The sequence below is a fragment of the Portunus trituberculatus genome, chromosome 42 (genome assembly GCF_017591435.1).
Source record: "Portunus trituberculatus isolate SZX2019 chromosome 42, ASM1759143v1, whole genome shotgun sequence".
Classification (NCBI taxonomy): Eukaryota; Metazoa; Arthropoda; class Malacostraca; order Decapoda; family Portunidae; genus Portunus; species Portunus trituberculatus.
This window is the reverse complement of record NC_059296.1, coordinates 23,256,115-23,278,185: the sequence shown is the minus strand read 5'-3', so window position 1 is coordinate 23,278,185 and position 22,071 is coordinate 23,256,115. Positions and strand designations below refer to the sequence as shown.

The window sequence follows — 22,071 nt, the reverse complement described above, 5'->3', positions numbered from 1 at the left end:
AAATTTATACAAATGTCTAGTGTTATACGTGAGAGAATTTGTCATTTTCAAATAAACATACATTCAGTTTTTTGGGGGATTTAATATAAGCCCATTATTAAAAAAAAAATTAGCTTAATATAATGCAGTGTAACTTCAGTATTGGAGATTAGTTTCTTAAAGTTATCACTGGTATCAGCATGTAATTTTTGAGTATCATCTGCATACTGTTTCAGTGAACCACCATTTATATTCATGGCAAGCTCATTTACGAATATCGGAAACAGAATTGGGCAAAGAATCGAGCCCTGTGGTACCTCATATCTTACGTTCACTTTATTAGACGGCATATTATCAATACGAACAGACTGTGATAGCTTGAAAACCCAAAAATATCAATGTTATGGTTTGTACATGTTTTTTAGTAGCTTATCATGTTTGACACTATGAAAAGCTTTTGATAGATCACATAGTGTCAAAACAGAAACCTTCTTAGAGTCCAAATCAGCAAATATTTAATTTTTTTATATCTGTAAGAGGAGTCTCAGTGTGCAGTCTAGGGCGAAATCCGTGCTAAGTATTGATGAAGAGTGTCTCCAAAAAATTGTATGAGATGACCAGCAACAAATTTTTCAAGTATGTTCGATAATATTGATAAAAGTAAAAAAGGTCTGTAGTTATTGAAATCACTGATATTAAGACATTCACAATGCAACGTATACAGAAATAAAAGAGAAAATGAAAAGATAAGCAAAGACAGGAAACACACACACACACACACACACACACACACACACACACACACACACACAGACACCGCGTAGTGTAGTGGTTAAGACGCTCGACTCACAATCGAGAGGCCCGGGTTCGAGTCCCGGCGCGGCGAGGCAAATGGGCAAACCTCTTAATGTGTGCCCCCTGTGCACCTAGCAATAAATAGGTACGGGATGTAACTCGAGGGGTTGTGGCCTTGCTTTCCCGGTGTGTGGAGTGTGTTGTGGTCTCAGTCCTACCCGAAGATCGGTCTATAAGATCTGAACTCGCTCCGTAATGGGGAAGATTGGCTGGGTGACCAGGAGGCGACCGAGGTGAATTATACACACACACACACACACACACACACACACACACACACACACACACACACACACACACACACACACACACACACACGCATACATATACATACACAGATTCATGAAGGTTCCAAATACAAGTACACACACACACACACACACACTACACACTGAGTAGCGTAGTGGTTAGCACGCTCGACTCTCACTCGAGAGGGTCCGGGTTCGAATCCCGGAGGCGGCAAGGCAAATGGGCAAGCCTCTTAATGTGTAGCCCCTGTTCACCTAGCAATAAATAGGTACGGGATGTAACTCGAAGGGTTGTGGCCTCGCTTTCCCGGTGTGGAGTGTGTTGTGGTCTCAGTCCTACCCGAAGATCGGTCTATAAGCTCTGAGCTCGCTCCGTAATGGGGAAGACTGGCTGGGTGACCAGCAGGCAACCGTGGTGGTGAAAACTACACACACACACACACACACACACACACACATACACACACACACGTATACATACACATACACAGATTCATGTAAGGTTCCAAACACAAGCACACACACACTCACACACACACACACACACACACACCCTGTAGCTCAGTGGTTAAAGCGCTGGCCTCACAAGCCGGGTGGAGATATTTGGGTGTGTTTCCTTTCACGTGTAGCCCCTGTTCACCTAGCAGTGAGTAGGTACGGGATGTAAATCAAGGAGTTGTGACCTTGTTGTCCCGGTGTGTGGTGTGTGCCTGGTCTTAGGCCTATCCGAAGATCGGAAACAATGAGCTCTGAGCTCGTTCCGTAGGGTAACGTCTGGCTGTCTCGTCAGAGACTGCAACAGATCAAACAGTGAATTACACTCATACACACATCCATACATACATATACAGTACACAGATTAGTGAAACGTTCCAAACACACACATGAAACACACACAAACACACACACACACACACACACACACACACACACACACACACACAGGAGGAGGAGGATTTGGTGTTAGGCGCCGCAACAGCGGAGGTCATATGGCGCCGCATCAAACTATTTAATTAAAACAAAAAGGGTTTAAAACAAATCGTAAAATAACTAAAAGCAAGTAAAAACGATAAAATTAATGGTAAGTAAAAACAAAAAACTACAATAAAATACATAAAACATTAAAATACATATAATAAAATGAAATAAAATTCACAGCTTTGGGAGAAGGCCAGCTTCTCCCAAAAATCTAAAAACGTCATGGCCTTGGGCCAGGCACTCTGGTCCAAGGACCTTTGAGATATAATAGACACCGCTATCTCTACCGCGACAGCGGTAGAGGTAGCGGAGTCGTAACTCTATCAAACTAGGGCACTCTACCAATAGGTGCCGCACGGTAAGCGGCACCAGGCAGTCATCACAGTAAGGTTGAGGGTCCCTGGTCAACAGGTACCTTTGTGTAAGGTACGTGTGACCTATACGCAGTCGCGCCAATAAAGTCTGTAAACGTCGATCCCGAACATGGGTGTATGTCCAGTGAGGGATAGAGGAAGTAGTGATCTCTCCCATTTTCGAGGTTGCGACCCCCGTTAGCCATCTCCTCTGCCAAATTGCTGCAACTGCCTCACGAATTAGAGGAAAGACATCTCGAAACGGAACAGAGGCAGGAGATGGAGCGCGACTTGCTGCCTCTTTAGCGAGGCGATCTGCGTGTTCATTCCCTGGAACACCAACGTGACCAGGGACCCAACAGAACCCAACACGATATCCTCGTTGTGTAAGAAGGTATAGCCACTCCAGGGCTGATAAAACCAAAGGGTTAAAGGATATAGTGCAAGAGAGAAGTAAGAGCACTGCGACAGTCACTAAAAATTGTAAAAGACGAAACCGGTAGAGTAAAAATTATTTGTAAAGCTAGGACTATGGCAGACAGCTCCGCAGTAAAGACGGATGCCACTGAAGGAAGGCTGCCAGACCGATAAAAGAGGAAAACCACACTAAATCCAACGCCTGCGTCGGATTTGGAACCATCAGTAAAAACAGGGATATCATCAGAATGCATAAAAAGTGTTCTAAAAACCGTGTGTGGGACAGAGCTGGCAGAAAATCCTTCTTGCCATCCATGGCAGGGCATAATGAGATAACAGGAAGCTGCCAATAACCAACTCGTGGGAGCCGGAAAGAGTACACAGGAGTGGGGTCGATAGATAAATCCGCCATGAGATTTGCAACTCTAAGGCCAAAAGGTTTAGGGAGACTCGGTCGAGTGACATACGCCTGCGAACGCGAGTCCCGCAACATTGACAGACAAGGGACAGAATCAGGAAGACGGTGGGTGCGAAACCAACACCGGAGCATCGAAGACTGGCGCCGGAGGTCGAGCGGCCAGAAACCAGCATCCACTAGAAGGCTAGGTATTGGAGATGTCCGAAATGCACCCGTAGCCAAGCGGACCCCAGCATGATGCACGGGGTCAAGCGTGCGTAGTCGTGCATCCGTTGCGGATGAGTAGATCTCACAGCTGTATTCCAGCTTGGGAAGTATGAGTGTACGGTGAAGCAGCAGCAAAGTGTCCCTGTCCGCACCCCAAGAGGTGTGACTTAAAACCCGAAGGAGGGATAATGCCTGCCGACAAGACGCCTTAAGAGAACGGAAATGGAGAACCCAGGTGAGACGGTTGTCAAACAAAAGGCCAAGATATCGAGTCGCCTCCACGCATGAGAGGCGTCTATTGGCGAGGTATAAATCCGGGTCTGGATGGACACCACGGTTGCGAGAAAAATGCATGGCTACGGTCTTTGAGGTGGGGAATCGAAAACCGTTCATGTTGGCCCAACTGGACACCCTATTGATCGCCAGTTGGAGGTTGCGCTCAATCAGTGACATCCTAGCAGCAGCAAAAGAAATACATAAATCATCAACATATAAGGAGCTGTGAATGCCATCTGGTAGAGTATCTATAACACCATTTATGGCGACTGCGAATAGTGTAACACTAAGAATACTTCCCTGTGGGACACCATCATTTAGAGCAGTAGCCTCAGAGAACACTCCCAACTCGAACCCGTAAAAGACGTCTGGATAAAAACTGCTGGATAAAAATAGGAAGGTGGCCACGAAGGCCAAAATTAAACAAAGACTGTAAAATGCCATGACACCAAGCCGTGTCGTAGGCCTTCTCCAGGTCAAAAACACTGTTACTTGATGGTGGTGATTAGCGAAGGCCTCACAAATAGAAGACTCTAGGGATAAAAGAGCATCAGTAGTAGACCTCATCTTTCGGAAGCCGTACTGTACCGATGACAAGTACTTCCCCTCTCCAAGTACCACATGAGTCTTACATTTACCATCTTTTCTAACACTTTACAAATGCAGGACGTCAAAGATATAGGACGATAGTTCGTAGCCTGAGATTATCTTTCCCAGGCTTCGGAAATGGGAGAACCACTGCCACAGCCCAAGAAGATGGAAAGTCACCGGTATGCCAAATCATATTATAAAGATTTAATAAAAAGATAAAAGCACTGTCAGACATGTGGCGCAGGAAGGCATAAGGAATATCATCTGGGCCAGGAGAAGAGTCATGACACTGGGACAAAGCAGTCCGCAACTCGGAGGCATAGAATGGAACATTATAACACTCCCCTCCAGTGGAAGAAAAAATTATGCCGTGAGATTCCATTCTCTGGCGGTGACGTGCGCCCGGGCTGCAGGATGCCTCCGGGAAACACTGGCAAAGTGCTCCGCGAAGAGGTCGGCGACAGTCCTAGGGTCTGCCACCGTTCGCCCAGCAGACAACAAAACTGGTGGGGAAGGAGCAGAATACTTTCCAGCAATTCGGCACACTTTGTTAAAGACATCCGTAAGAGGGTGTGGGCATTAATGGAAGAGACATAAGCTTTCCAAGAGGCTCTTTGTGCCTCTTTCAAAACGCGGCGGGCCCGAGCTCGGCAGCGCCGAAAAGCTTCCAGGCACTGCGGGTCCCCACGATGTCGCCGGAGACGAGAAAGCTGCCCGTTTCTCTTTCACCGCTGCAGTGCATGCTGCGTTCCACCAAGGAACGGGACGCTTAGTAAAGCGACCTGACGTCCTAGGGATTGTCTGAAGCGCTACTGAAATAAAAAATCGGTAAAATAATCAACAGCCTCAGCACAAGTAGAAAAGTCAGCCAGCGGACGGATAAAGAGCTAAGGTCTGTGAATCGAGGCCAATCTGCCTTGTCTAAAACCCAGCGTGGGGCCGGGACTGTGGCTCAGAGTTCACAGATTCCAATAAAATCGGAAAGTGGTCACTACCGTGTAAATCCGGTAGGACCCGCCAATTAAAATCAAGGAAAGAATTAGATGTACAAGAGAAAGATCGATAGCTGTAAAAGTCCCAGTAGGACTGTGGAAATGTGTAACATCCCAGAATTTAAAACCTCAATCCCTCATCCTCAATAAAAGAACCGATTAAAACCCCACGAGGATTACTAGCACCTTCATCCCACAATGGGTGACGGCCGTTAAAATCTCCCAACAAAGAAAAGGCGGAGTCAGCTGACGCACCAGGCCGTCAAGCTCACCCCTGGAGACAGGAAGCCGAGGAGGAGATATAAACTGCAAATGGTGTACAGTCGTCCCATAAAGACCTTAACAGCAACCACCTGAAGGGAGAGTTAAGTTGTAACGGGATAACAGGTATATCCTGACGGACTAGAATAGCTGTGCCACCGTGGTGGCCCTGGTCAGGGAAAGGAGTGCTAAAAAGGCACGATAGCCAGGAGGACTAGAATAAGTACTATCACCTAGCATAGTCTCTTGTAGAGCTACACAGGCTGGAGAGAACTCCGACAGTAAAGCTCGGAGTTCCCCCCACGAGGCGCGAAGGCCTCTACAGTTCCACTGTAGAAGCTTGAAGATGACTATTTGGGTGCAGTGGACGGGCGAGCCTTTTGAAGGCTGCCCGTGACTCACCTGACTAGAAATAATCAACGACGAGAAGACACCGGGAGTTGAGATGTGCCGGGTCGTTGGACCGCAGCCTTTCGGCCTACGGTGAGTGATGCGAACCATCATCACTCCTACCGGTCATCGGAAGACGAGGGTCAGGCTGGACTGCACTTTTTGATACAGCGGGTCCACGAGGACGGCTGTGACAATATCATCGGACGTCTCCATGCTAAGACCGTCCTCATCACAAGAAGCCCGATCTGAGACGGAGGGCGTCACAGAAGGCTGGACAGAAACTACTGGAGCTACCATTGCAGAGCGGTCCCTAGAGGACTCACGATCATGTGCACCGGGAGAAACCTTAGACTGCTTAGGCTGAGCTAAATCTATCGACTCCGCAGAGCCGCGGTGCCGTTTGGTCAGGCCCTTCAAAGGCTTAGGAGATACAGGTGGCAAATGGACATCTACTACATGGGTGACTTTGGTCAAGTCCGTATTATTCTCGTCACTTCTTAAGAGATGACTCAACCGAGTCATCAGACAAAAGGGCAAACCTATTGGCCAAATGAACAGGACCACCCGCCCCAACAGAGCGAGAGGTAGCAGGAGTTGTCTTCGGACCGGCAGACTCAGCTGAAGAGCGAGCGGCCAATGAAGCATAGGATGTCGCACCAGTACCATCCTTCTGGCGGTACAGGAGTTCACGGCGGGCGCTACCAAGGCTGATAAACTGACTGTTAGCAAGCTGTAGAATGTCCTGCTCCAGGCGATACCTGGGGCATTGCCTGGAACGTACCTGGTGAGCATCACGGCAATGGAAACAATAAGCTGCAGCATTGCAATGCTCCTCAGAATGTGAGTCTAGTGCAGAGCAATTACCACATCGAGAAGCTTCCTTACAGGAGCTTTTGCCGTGACCGTACCCATAGCATGAGAAACACTGAAGAGGGCGAGAAACAAAACGCCTCACCCTAAGATTGATAGGACCGATATTAACACGGTCAGGAAGGGTGGAACCAAAAAGGTGAGAAGGACCATGTTGGAGGTTCCTCATCTTAGTCACCTTTTGGACTGAGTTAGGACACATTGCTAGTATTTCCTCCTCAGGAAATTCATAGAGATCCTGACTGTACACACAACCTTTACTATAATTAAAGGTGGGATGAGCCTTAACAGTCTCAAACATGCTGTCAGAAGGGCATGGGAGATGTTGCAACATCCTTGCTTGCGTAATATCTTTGCTCGCACGAGCACCCCTTCCCATATTTCTTGAGGTTTCCCTCAGGAATCGTGCCGATTTCTTTGGACAAGTACCGGGAGGCATGGATGAAATTCCACGCCCATTTCTATAGTACGCCACAAACCAACGTGGAGGCGGGATCTGGCGGACTTCAGGAACTGAATTCTCTGAATGGTTTTCAAAAGATTTGGGATGTAATCCATGTCACTGTCTGAAATATTGCGAGTGGAGAAGTTCTGTCTTAAAGCCAGAGCCAGCAAGGGGCAGAGATGCTACATGTTCATAAGCCAAACGGGCTTCATCACATGACAGAAACGTTACATAGCAGCGGTTAGAAGGAAAGTCCTTATCATAAACAAGTCGAATGCGAAGAACCGTGCCATACACCTTGAGAAGTGAGTGCAAGGCGTGATAAGAAAATGATGGGTTAACATTTACCATCACAAGAGTCATATGCAGCAGAAATACGTCCCTCAGAAGAACTCCCAGAACAGGAGACTGCTGTGGGAGGCTCTTGTGGAGGGGAATCCTCCTCCCCACTCAGACCTGAAGATGACGTCTCGTGGGCCAGGTCAGCCACCTCACGAGAACCTGACAGTTTTTTGTGTTTCACCATATATATAAAGTTACACAAAAAATGACCCCAGGGCAAGGGAAACCACCTACTGGGACTACAATGGGAGGGAGCGCTGGCTACTGTGGACAGGGTACCTCGTCCCCATGCGGACCAGTCGTTTTAAAAAAAGGCCCACATGATACGAATGTTTGTCCACGACAGAGCTGAGACCCCCCTCCCAAAGCATCCCAGCCTGGACACCCAACCATCCAGCACAAGACGGCCCCTATTGGGCGATCACTCCAGCGGGTGGCTCCGCTGGTCCACTGGCAACCTACGTAGGAACCATTTAGTCTGGCCCCTCACTGGCGAGCTTACTAGTATGGGTAGCCCTCTCCCCCTCGAAAGGGCAGAGCAGGGGCCTAAGCCCCCTCTAGCCTAGCTCGCCAGGTCACAGGGGCACGCAAGCCCCTCCACCACGGTTCCCATCTGGGGGGGTCTGTTAAGCGGGGCAGTTACTGTCTCCCCTTACGAGAGAAAGGATGTGTGCTGTATAAGGTCACACAGTCTTTGGTTTAAGCAAAGATCGGTAATAATGAGTTATGAGCTCTCACTGAGAGGGTAAAGGCTGGTGGCCGTGGTTCTTAGTAAACACACACACACACACACACACACACACACACACACACACACACACACACACACACACACACACACACAAGGTTAAAACTATACATAGAAGCGCCGTGGGTCCACTCATGATCAGGTCTTAGTAAACACACACACACACACACACACACACACACACACACACACACACACACACACACACACACACACACACACATTACGCATGGGAGCCTTGGCCACGACAGAGGTTGTGGTCCTTAAGAGTCAATCTGACTGACAAATTACTATAAAGGTAGTAATAGAAGAGGAAATGGATGGAAGACTCTCTCCGTCTTTTACTCTCGGTATAAGCCGTCGAGTAAAAACAGTCGAAAAAAATCACTTACTGTGTTCAAGAAGATAAAACCAGAAAAAAAAAAAAATATGTATGATAGATATGTAGATAGATTAAATGAGGTGGTTTCATGTCATGATGGCAATCAAGTTCATTTCTAACATACAAGTGGTTTTAGCTGAGGATTGGAGGCAAATAATTCATCAAGACGGCTTTTAAAAGTTTTGCAGTTTATCATATCTCAAGTAAGCCTATCCAACAGATTTACGATACAAAGAATTTTCTTCATATTATTATAATTCATAGGAGATGAAATATTTCTCTAAAATTTTACAAGCATTCCCTCAAATGTAATTTGAAGAGTTTATTGTTCATTTGTTGTAACAATAATATATCAATTTTACTTAATTTATTTTTTACTCTACACTTAACTCTTTCTAATTCATCTATTTCTTTTCTTTCTGGTAATAGGACACCGTGCTTGAAGGCAATAGTAAACCCCCGATTATCTGAAACGAAAGAGGGGAAGCCTCGTTCGGATAAGCCGATTTTTCGGATAATCCAGATTTATGATTTTTTACCTAAAAAAAAACACTAATTTTTTTAGGTAAAAAAATTATAAAAACTACTGTTACAAAACGCCCCTTGGGGCATGCACAGTTATCTCCCGCCTTCAGCTTGTTCAATATCTCCAGCTTCTGCTGTATGGTAAAGACGACTTTCTTCCTTTTCCTGGTTTCTTTGGGCACCTTAGGCATGGTGACGATGAAAGAAGTGAGGTGGAAACACAGGTTGTAGAATGCGGCTAGCGAGTGTAAACATAGTGGCGCGACTGCCAACTGCCGATTGTAAACAATTAAAGAAAACAAACGCACGATACGCTAAACAAAGCACGAGTAAAATGTATTTATATTAATTGTTCTTATCAATTTTAAATGTTATTTTAAATGTTATTAGAATTAACTAAAGTAGTTGAAGAGTAAGTTGAAAAGCAAAAGAAAAAAATAAAATAGATCAGAATATAGCTCACCTTCCGAAGTTTCTTTCCGGTAATGAAAACAGTCTTTAGTTTAAGAGTGTTCCCCTTGGCAAACTATAACGTAACAAATTAGGCAAACAAATGAAAGTACAGAAGGAAAACAAACAAGGGTGCCAAGTACTGATACACCTTAAATCAAATGAAGAAACGAAGACATTACCGACCACGCTCGAATATGCAAAACCGAATTACAGAAGGCAAACCGAAGCGGCAGAATTACACGAACCGAATGAATCCTTTCACCATGAGTAGGCAAAAAAAAGTTAACCAGGGATGCCACTCAGTCATAATGCATATTTGGCAAATTACAGACGCCAAATATGGAGAAACTAAACAAAGTTCATGGGATAGTTTTAATAATGTGGTAATAGTACATATGTAGTTATTTTGATTTATTTTCATGTTTTTAATGTTTTACAACGTTATAGTATGGAAAACAATACGAATTTTAATTGCATTATCCAAATTGATTTAGGATAATCCCGTTTTTCGGATAATCCGCATTCTGATAATCGGGGGTTTACTGTATTCCAAAAAGGGGACAGATTAATAGCTATACTAAGCGATGATTGTATCTTTTCACACACACACACACACACACACACATACACACACACACACACAATGTGGACACTGTGGAGACATTATGTGTGTATTAAGGGCATATGACGTAGTTTGGTGCCAGTGGCCACGCTGATGCCCCACCACATTAATATAGGAATTCCACGGGAATTACGGGCTTAGGGTACTTTGGGTAGGATTACCTCCTATTTCAAAGCCCACCCGTTAGTGAGCCGTTATCCCGATTGTAACCTCTTCCTACACTCGGACCGTGGGCAGGATTCAAACCCGTGTGCTTGGGGACTCCACGGTCCCCAAAGTGCATGTGGTTCCATTGCACTACGGCAGCACACACACACACACACACACACACACACACACACACACACACACACACACACACACACACACACACACACACACACACACACACACACACACACACACACACACATATATACTGATTTCATCATGCGCCCAAGAACATAAGCAGCGATCAGGGATGACTTGTATCAATGAAAGCCAAAAATCAAGTCAAAATTTCTAAGAGGAACAACTGAAATGTGATATTTCCTCCCTTGGTCTACTACAAAAGTAGCACATCAGTCCTAAGTCACCACTTACTTTTATTAATGTGGTGCTGAGTACATCCCAAAAGGTTGTACAAGCAAACGACCAGTTAGATACACATTGCTGTATTTGTACATACAGCACTGAGTACATCGCTGTATTTGTAGACGGCACTGAGTACAGAGTTCAAAGACAGAACGAGAGAGTGTTGGTGTTTGGGATGACAGCACGATTCGAGAGCGATGGTCTTAAGTCAGCACATCCACAACTGAGACACGCCACTCGGTTGAGAGGAGAACATAGTCCCACAATGCCATGCATGGCACGGGAGTAACAACAAGCGTGTTACATAATAAAAATATGAATATATAATATGTTATACATGTACATAATACAATGATGCAAGCACATGTGAAAGGCTACTATCACATACTTCCTCTGTGCACGCTTACACATAATATTTGCATGATTCTTGGAGCGGGTCGGAGCTGGTTGCCCGAGCGGGTAAACCTGCTTTCTCTGAGCACATATCATGACCCTTTCACGCTATTCAGCTTGCCGCTGCGTTAAAAACGGTCTAGGCCCGGACACAGCAGTCTACTCATAGATACCACGTCCCTCTTCATGATGTGTGGGTGCGAGTGATTGAGCGGTCCGGACATGGATGTACTTGTGGTGTCCCACTGCTATTGTCAGATGTAGCTTCACTCAAGATGTTTTATGTGAGAAGGAAAAACTGGGCAGGGACACACACACACACACACACACACACAGTAGGCCAGGGATGTCAGTCTAACAGGTATTAGTAAGCACTTGTTGTAGTAGGATAGTATAAGTATATAATAGCTCAGTGGTTAGAGCGCTGGCTTCACAAGCCAGATGACCGGGGTTCGATTCCCGGCCGGGTGGAGATATTTGGGTGTGTCTCCTTTCACGTGTAGCCCCTGTTCACCTAGCAGTGAGTAGGTACGGGATGTAAATCGAGGAGTTGTGACCTTGTTGTCCCGGTGTGTGCCTGGTCTCAGGCCTATCCGAAGATCGGAAACAATGAGCTCTGAGCTCGTTCCGTAGGGTAACGTCTGGCTGTCTCGTCAGAGACTGCAGCAGATCAAACAGTGAATTACACACACACACACACAAAAAAAAAAAAAAACCGCCGACTGAGATGGTAATCCTTGAAGAGAGTCAAGAGAGTTAGCCAAAAGAATGGGATAAAATTCTTGAAACTTCTCTCTTAAATTAGTTAAAGTTATAGGTAGATGGAGATACAGAAGCAGGCAGGGAGTTCCAGAGTTACGGAAGATAGGGATAAATGATTGAGATTATTGGCTAAGTCTTGTGTTAGAGTGGTGAACAGAATAGAGGTGAGAGAAAGAGGGAAGTCTTGAAAAAACAAGGAGGAGGAAAACCATGAAGTTAGCAAAATCAGAAGTAGAAGATAGCTAGAGATGCAACATTGCGCCGTTGAGAAAGAGGTTGAAGACAATCAGCAAGAGGAGAAGAGTTGATGAGACAAAAAGCTTCTAATTCCACCCTTGCCACGAAAGTAGTTGGAACTCTACCCATATTTGTGAAGAATGCTCCACACATGGGCTGAAAAGGTCCCTGTATAGAGTTACTTGCCTTACTTCATCGAAGTTGTTTTATCAAGAAATTAATTGACCGGAACAGTTGAGTGTCCTTGAAGAAGAGGAAGGGATAGATGTCTGGAAGGCTGTGTCGAGATGATAGATGGAGGAAGTAAAATTTTAAGGCATTGTACAAAACTAAGATTTCTCTAGCCGAATCAGAAATTTTAGAGAGATAAGTAGTAGGTGTTCAATGGGGTTCCAGCGTGAACTGTCTACTATACGAAGGATAGGTATTGAAGAGTGGTATCAATAGCGTAAGAGTATATACGACAAGAAGTTTTGCTTGAAAGATCAGTGATGAATAATAGAAAGAGACAAGACAAAAGCCTAAGGAACACCACATATAAAAAATCTAGAAGAACAGTGGCCGTCTTCCACAACAACCAAGGATCAGTCAGAGAGAAAACTTGAGATGAAGATGGAGAGAGAAAGATAGAAGCAGTAGAAAGGTATAGTTTGAAGAACAAAGCCTTGTGTTAAACTCTATCAAGGCAACAACAGCTAAGGTTTCACAAAAATTTCTAAAAGAGGATGGATGACCAAGACTCAGTAAGGAAAGCCAGAGAATCATAAGTAGAGCGGCCTTGACAGAAGACACTGGCGATCAGATAGAAGATTATGAAGACAAATGTTTAACAATCTTCCTGATTAGGATAGTTTAAAAACATTAGATAAGCACGATATTAAAGAAATAGGAGCAGTAGTTTGAGAGATTAGAACAGTCATACTTTACAGGAATAGGCTAAATGTAAGCAGCAAAAAGGAAAGGTAGGGAGGCGGTGGCATAGTGGATAAGGTGGTGAGCGTGGGATCGGGCAGACGTCCACGCGTAGGTTCGAAACCCACCAAGTACAGCCTTAAATACTTTGCCATTTGTCGAGTGGTTTAGAGTTACCTACATGTCACCATGATACCCAGGCTCTAGGTGGTTACACCCAAGATGAGCTTGGGTGGTGATATGGGCCCTAATATGGGTACCACTATAGATTGCCTGTGCCACTGATGGGCGGAAGCTGAACAGCGCTTCCAATACACTCTTCAAGTGTGCCTACAGGTTCTATAGGCCTAAAAAAAAAAGTCGATAGACAGAGTTGAAAGAGTTTTACTAGGCACGGTGCAAACACGGAAGCATAGTTTCTGAGAACAATAGGAAGGCCCCGCCCTTCTGGTCCATAAGCCTTAAGAGGGTTTACGTTAGTGAAGGCATGGAAAAGATCAGGGAAAAGAATCGATGCCATGAACTAGTCAGAGGGGATATGATTAGTAGGAAAAAATCCAGAATCATCCAAGATAAAGATTTTAGCAGATTTGAGCGAAAAGTTCAGCTTTATAATCAATTTTTATAGCAGTGGTGTCATCAGGCTGAAATACAGGAGGAAAATATAAAAAAAAAGTAAAGTTATTGGAAATATTTTTGGGGCCATATGCCAGAAGATTCGATGGAAGTTGGATCTCTAAAGATTTTGACACATTCTACGAATGAAGAAGTTTTTGGCAAGTTGGAGAACAGACTTTGCATGATTCAAGGCAAAAATATAAAGCGCATGAAATTGAGGTCATGGAAAGCTCAAGTACTTCTTGGGGGACACCTCTTTATCATGTATAGCACGAGAACAGGCTATGTTAAACCAAGGTCTGGAAGGTCTAGATAGAGAGAAAGAGTGAGGAATTTACGCCTCCATGCCAATCATTCCAAGCATGATACCTCCTTATGTTCCCCAACTGGCAGTAGCGAAACACCAGAGACAGCTCTGCTTTGGGGGATCCCGAGGAGGGATTGGAGTGATAAGGCAAGATACGATACAAAAAAACACTGTGATCGGAGGAGCTCAGAGGAAAAAATAGGTTAATAGCATAAGCAGAAGGATTAGAGGTTATAAAAACGTCAAGAATGTTGGGCTTCTCTCCAAGACGGTCTGGAATACATGTAGGGTGCTGCACCAGTTGTTCTGCGTCAATCAGGATAGGAAAGTTAAAGGCTAGCTCATCAGCATGGTAAGTGGAAAGAGAGGAAAGCCAAAGCTGGTGGTGAACTTTTATATATTCAAGATTGGAGATCTCCCAGAAAGGAAAGACAGAATGTGCTCCATTTTGGAAGTTAAACAGTCAAAGAATTTCTTATGGTCAGAGGAAGAGTCAAGCAAAAGGTATACAGGACAGACAAATTTAGATAGAAAGTGACTCTGAAGTCGTGGCCAGATGGTGGAAAACTCAAAAAAATTCAAGAGCGTAGATACGAGAGAAAATCAAGTCATTGCGCACATAAACCCAACTTCCAGCTTTGGAACGAAAATGAAGATAAAGTCACGAGGTGAGCATCTCCCTGCTAGTTAGAGGATGATTTTTATAGATGGTATTTATTACTCATGTTTACTTGAGACGGTTTGGCTACTCAGATCTTCCTCGGCTTAAGAAAGTCGCACTTTGGTTTATAATGGATCACATCCTCTAAGAAACGAATCCAAAAAACACTAATATCTACCCGAGAAATGTTATTTCGTTCTTATGCATGACACAAAAAAAGTATCTTACCAAAACATAACCAAATCTAACCTAACTCAACTTCACCTAACTAAGAACAATAAAATTAGACACAAAAATAATATATCTGAGTGGTCAAGCCGCCATAAGAAATCATGAGCTGAATATTTCATCAACTATACATAAACTATCTTCACACCGCCATGGTAGAACAGCAGGGGATTGCTCACTTATTGATGGCAGAAGGGAAATGAGACATGAAATCGTACATTTGGCACATATCCAGAGTACTGGATAGATCATGATTGCGTAGTAGGAGTCGGGCTTAAAAAAAAAAAAAAATCACACTGCGCACAAATATCATGTGATATGTATAGCTCTTCTGACAATGGAGCAAAATATTGACATTGAACACTTAATGTTACTATTTTGTGTGATAACACCTCAGACTGCTTCACTGTGCCGTATGAGGCCTCCTGACATGAAATTCATGGACGTGAGAAATATATCTGCTAATTCTTTGTGAATTTGCCTGTGAACATATTACGTAGAACAAACGTTCTTATCCGTATATTGTTGCAAAAGAAATAACCACAACAAAACATTTATTTTTCACCAGACGGAAAATGCGAAATACCTCATACATTGTAGTAATCCAAATTGCCCAAACCCCTTAAAAAGAACAGAATTATACCATATATTCTCAAGAAGCGCTACTAGAATAATGCAGAACAGTACCAATAAATATAGTTCATGCAAAACTGGAAAACACGGTATCAGAAATGTAACATGCATTACGGGCAGTGATCCTTAATGAGCGCTATACACCTTGGCCTTTGTCGCACGTGGTCAATGAGGCAACTGCCAATATCAGGTGTGATGTGTATGAATAGAGCTTCAGTTTCACTGATTATGATCATCCCTCGCCTCGCGCGTGTGTGTATGTGTGTGTGTGTGTGTGTGTGTGTGTGTGTGTGTGTGTGTGTGTGTGTGTGTCCCTTTTACTCTTTCACCTCTTTGGCTTTTCCTCACGCTTAACTAATAAAGTGGCCTGGTCCAAGGTTGGAATATAATGAATGTAATACAATAATTTTTGGTTTACCTACATTAAACGTCATATGGCATACATAGTTTTGTCATACCATCTTGCTGTTAAAGATTTAAGTACGTATGAGTGTGTTTCATGAAGGAACAAATTTCATAGGCAAGAACAAAGACAGACGATACTGCAGCAGTCATGCACCTTCCAGCGCCTCTCAGGGCCTACCAACTCTGCCACTGTGCCCCCGGCGATGCGAAATGTCAGTCACCGAGCTTTACGTTATCTTGATCTTGGACAAGAGGTAGTATCTCTGAAGGTTTGCAGGATTTTCTTTTTTTATGTTATGGCCTATAGCGCCTGTAGGTATACTTGACAAGTATGTATAGGAAGCGCTGTTCACCTTCATTAGTGGCGCGGGCAATTTTATTTATAGTGGTACCCATATTAGGGCCCATATCACAACCCAAACGCATCTTTGGTGTAACCACCTAGAACTTGGGAACTTTAAACCACTCGACAAATAGCAAAAGTTCAAGGCGGTATGTGGTGGGACTCAAACCTACTATGCGTGGACGTCTGCTCGATCCCCACGCTCACCACCTTATCCACACTACACCACCACTTCCTTTAACGAATGAATAAATGAGGGGATTTGTCTGAAATAGCTTGAATGTTATTACACAAACCGTAGATGTATTATGCGTAACATAAATTTGCCTAGAGGATCGCCATATGAAGAAAACTTTGATATCATTGCGTTAACAGAAACTTGGTTAGACATATCGGAAAAAAATATTTAATTTATATGGCAAAATTAATGATTATTCACTATTACATAAGGACATGGAAAACAGGAAATGTACGATAGGAACACATTGCAATGTTATGTTAACAGTAAAATAAAAATAGATAGCAAAACTGAATCTTTATTAGTGAATATTAAGGATCAAAATCGGTAGTAATAGGTTTAGTGTAAAGCCCACCAAAGGGTACCAAAGAAATGAACTGCTCACTATGGTAAGAAATAGATAGAGCATGCAGGTACAGTCAGTCAGATTTGTGTGGTAGGAGATTTTAAATATAGGAATGTCAGCTGTAGCATGATGGTAGGCAATAGTGAAGTGGATGAATTTCATATGGTAATTCAGGATATTTCTTTCTAAACAGGTTATCTTAGAGACCACACAAGGGAATAATATTCTATATTTCAGTCTGACAGAAAGGGAGGAAACCTTTATCTTATGTACCGGGAAAAATCTGACCAAGAGGAGCAAGAACAATTCAACAAAAAAGCCCACTTAATTGCCAATTCCCGAGCAGGTCCGAAAGAGTTAGCCAAAACGAATGGAATAAACATCTCTCCTCAGTATCCCCAAAAGCGGAGGTGCCTCTGGCGTTTTACTTCTGCCAGATGGGGGAACCTAAGGACGTATTATGCTGATTTTCCTTGGAATGATTACTGTTTCCGTATCAGAGACCCACCTCAGTGTCTTGGTGTGGTTGAAGAATAAACACTGGGGGCCTTTCCCTGTGTTTATTTGTTAGATACAAAAGCTTGAAGACTTGGTAGTGAGTAGACGTGAGGAGGCTTGTAGAAGTTGCCGGCGGTTGGAGTGAGACTTGTAGTCGGTAGCGAGCAGAATGAGGCTTGTAGCAAGCATGATGATGTAGAATTACAGTCTAGACAACTGGAGTCTGACTGTAGACTGTAGACTGTAGAGGTAGACTGGCTGTGCAGGACAGGATAACCAGTCAGACAAAGAAGGCAAGCGGATGCCTAGCGGAGCTTGAGTACAGGTACACGAGGTTGAAGCAATAGATCATAAGGTAAACGTTTCTCTGATCCATAGATGATGTAATGAGGTGTTTTTCCTGTGGAAGCATTAATTGATCCATTAATTGAAGATGCAACATGTGGAAGCAAATCTTGCCAAGAATCATGAAGTTGACGTACTACATGGCGAAGGACATATGAGGCTGGATGTTTGTACAGAAACAAAAGTCTGTGTTATGTTATATTGTTTACAAATATTTTGCAAAATTTCATTTTTGAATTTTATCCCATTATCACTGAGCAAAACAGTTGGTGTAGTATATGGACATAGAAGATGTGTTACTAAAGCGTGGGCAACAGCATTAAAAGACTTGTTCTGCAAAGGAGCTAACACTACAAAGCGGCTGAAGTAATCTACACAGACAAGGACATAAAAGGAACTTTGCCGACTGCATGGTAGTTGCAATAAATCAATAGCGATGGTCTGAAAAGGACCTGCTGGAGTAGGGTACTCTAGAATAGGCGCTGTATTAGTATTACCTTTGTGCTGTGCGCATGAAACACATTGAGATACGTGAGTAGTTATATCAAGACGCATTTTTGGCCAATAATATTTGAGGCGAGCCATAGCAAGAGTTTTGTCTCAACCTGGATGACCTGCTTGTGGCGCATCATAAACAAAATGTAAGACTGTGGGGACAAGAGATTCTTGAATGACAATTTGTTGTACTTCACGGTCGTAGACTTGTACTGTACGCGTGAGAATGTCATTATGAATATCAAATTCTTTTAATGCAATAGGTAATTTAGGCAAATTTGATTCATCACCAGATTCTAGTGCATAAATGACTTTACTCCAAATGGGATCATTACGTTGAGCTAACGTTGAGTCCTGGTGAGAAAAATTATGAACTTGTGTTACTGCAGCAATAGCTATATTACGTGAAAAAGCATCTGCAACTAGATTAACACGTCCAGATAGATACTTTATCTCTGCTTGAAACTGCTCAACTGTTAGGAACCATCTGTAAGGTTCTTTCCTGAGAAAAGTTGAGTTACAGCAGAATGATCAGTATAGACAGTGACTGGATAGTTGTAGATAATATCACGGAAATCATTGAGAGCCCACACTACAGCAAGTGCTTCCATGTGAGTTACAGAATAGTGTGACTCTGCTTTGTTAAGAACACGACAAGCAAAAGCAATTACATGTGGATGTTGACCTTTAACTTGTTGCATCAAGACAGCTCCTATGGCAAAAGTTGACGAGTCGCTGCAAATTGTGAACGGTAAGGAGTAATCTGGAAATGCTAGAACAGAAGGCTGTGTTAAACAAGTCTTAAGTTGATCAAAGCTTTGCTGTTGTTCTGATGTCCATTGAAAAGGTACATCTTTCTTTTTAAGTTTGTTTAAGGGATGAACAATAGATGTAAAGTCTTTAATAAATGCACGGTAGTAACCTGCAAGACCTAGAAATGAACTGACTTGTGCTGTAGTTCTAGGCACTGGAAAGTTTTGAATAGCTTTAACTTTATCTGAGGTAGTATGAATTCCTTGAGAATCCACAACATGTCCCAAAAATTCAATGCGGAATCTGAAAAATTGACATTTAGGCAAATTGAGCTTAAGGCCTGCTGTTGTGAATTTTTGAAAAACTTGAGATAATTTCTCTAAGTGTGTGTCAGTATCTTTAGAGGCAAGAATGAGATCATCCATGTATACAAATAAACTATTACCAATGAGACCATGGAACATAGAGTTTACTAGTCTTTGGCAAGTTAGAGGTGAATTGCGTAAACCCATTGGACAGCGTAACCATTTATAGTGCCCTGTAGGAGTAGAGAAAGGTGTTACTGGACGACTTTTTTCTGATAATGGAATCCGCCAAAATGCTGATTTAATATCAAGAGTTGAAAATACTGTATTTCCACTGCCAATGTTATGTAGGAGCTCAGAAAGTACTGGTAAAGGATAATGATCTGGTTCCGTGACTGTGTTAACTTTTCTAAAGTCATTGACAACACGATAAGGCCCCCCACACACGAAGCGATTTTAGAAGCGCGACTTGAGAAGCGCGACTCCAAAGTCAATGCAAGTCTATTGGAGCCTTCAGACGTGGTCGCGACTCGCTGGGTTGGAAGCGCGACTCGAGATATCCCTTGGTGAACCGCGATTCCCGAGCGACTCGAGTTACATATGTTACTATGAAGCCCCACATACGAGGCGACAGCTTCCCGCGATTTCATCACTACTTGCATCTCATTGGCTGGTCAGGGTGAGATCAGAGCCAATGAGCGATCAGGCAGAGTTTTTCTCCACGTGGAGTCCAAGCGCGGGGCAGCTGGGAGGGGGAGTGTGGGGTAATTGGTAAAATTTTTTCGCCTTTGGCAGCGACGATATAGCATCCAAAGACAGGCTGCTGTCATCTAAGGAAAAAAGCTATTTCCGAAAAACGTAAAGTAAAAAAACAAACTAATGCACACACATACAGCCAAGCTAATAAACAAACCATGCATCAACCTATTGCGACATGCCAGATCGATAGGGAACAAACATGAAAATTCAAACTTGCTTAATGCACGCCCACTACCTGAACTCAATCAACCCAGGCAGCTTTAACACAGAATTAAACAAACTATATAAAGCAAACAATCTTCCTAGCATAATCATACCTGAAGACCCACCCTCAAACTACCAAGCGGAGTCAGGCAGACTGATTTTTATTAGTAATAGGAGAGGGAGCCGAGCGAGAGCCATAGCTTCCTGCTTCATTGGTGGGTGTTATGGCCAAGGAGAGGGCAGTTCACGTGGATACAGTAGCGGGGATGGGGTGTATGGCCGGGGAGGAGGTATGCAGTCGCTACACGAGTCGCTGTGTGCGTGGGGTCAACCCAGAATCGCGTTTTTCAAGTCGCGCTTCTAAAATCGCTTCGTGTGTGGGGGGCCTAAGAGTTGTCATTTTTCTTTACTAGTAGTATAAAGTGAGTTCCAAGGAGAATAAGACTTCTGTATGATGCCTTCTTGAAGCATGTTCTGGACTAACTCATCAACAATTTGTCGCTGAGAATGAGGTAACCTATAAGACTGCACGTACACTGGACGTGTGTCAGGTTTTAGATCAATGTGGTGCTGGACTCTATTTGTAACACCAAGAGGCTCACCAGGAAGAGTAAAAGCTTCCCTGTGGGTCACAAATAAGTTAATAAGACTACATTTCATATCAGGAAAATCCATAACTTGTACATGAGGCTCAAGCTGAGAAGCAATATCTTCAGGACTTTGAGTAGAAGACTGTGAAGAAACAGCTGCTACACATGTGGAATCCTGCAATGAAATTGCATCAATAAGTGTAACTGAACCCAAGTGAACTCCATCTCTGAGGGTGATAGAAGAGCCAGTAAGATTTGTTACTAAAGCAGAAGTAACATTATCCTTGCGTACAGACGACAAGGTACTTTCTACTGCTAGACGCTTCACTTTGGAAGTGTCAGGGTGCGATAACACAAAGGAACCTACAGGGGCATCCTTGACACGCACTGATATAACGCGAGCACTTGTAGGGCCCACATACTGATCACCAATAACAACAGCTGCACTCATTTTAGGTACAGACACAGAACACTTTGAGTCAACTGCATTAGCAGCTGGAACAGTTAGGTGCCTCGTCGCAAGAGACTCGTTGACTCTTGGGAGAGGGGACTCTTCAAAGTGTACACGTTTAGTGGTGACATTTAAAATAGATTTAGGGTTAGATGTAGCATAAAAAAGTTCATCCTTATAAGAAAGTGCCTGATATTTAGGATGAAGGGAAATATCATTTTCTGCAAGTGCATCAAAGCCTAAAAGAGCATCACACTGCAAGGAAAAATTAGAAACTATGTGAAATTTTGCAAAAAAGGTAGAATCATGAGGGTGAAAAGAAAAAGGTAGGAGAACACTTCCTATAATGTGTAATGGAGAACCTTCAACACCTTTGAAAGCGCGTTGACATTGTTGAAAAGAAAGCTTATATAACTGAAACAGTTTGAGATATGCACTTTCAGTGATTAGGCTCACATCCGCACCGGTGTCCATACAGACAGAGAATGGTGTACTGTATGTGTAACATTGAAAATTCTGGCGGTGAAAAATAGAAGCTGTTAAGGAAGGAACACATAGTGACGCTATGTTAATTTGTGTAGCTAGTCCTTCGCTTTGTGAAAGGTAGCCTGCTGAAAATTTGACTGTGGCGTGACAGTTTGTTGCTTTTGAAGTCTAGGT

General features: G+C 43.5%; 1 non-coding gene across 1 annotated transcript; it reads left to right on the top strand.

The window, feature by feature from the left end:
* Positions 1–1,227: 1,227 nt before the first annotated feature.
* Positions 1,228–1,296, top strand: Trnae-cuc. Its single transcript has one exon. It is a non-coding gene; the product is annotated as a tRNA-Glu (tRNA).
* The last annotated feature ends 20,775 nt before the right edge of the window (positions 1,297–22,071 follow it).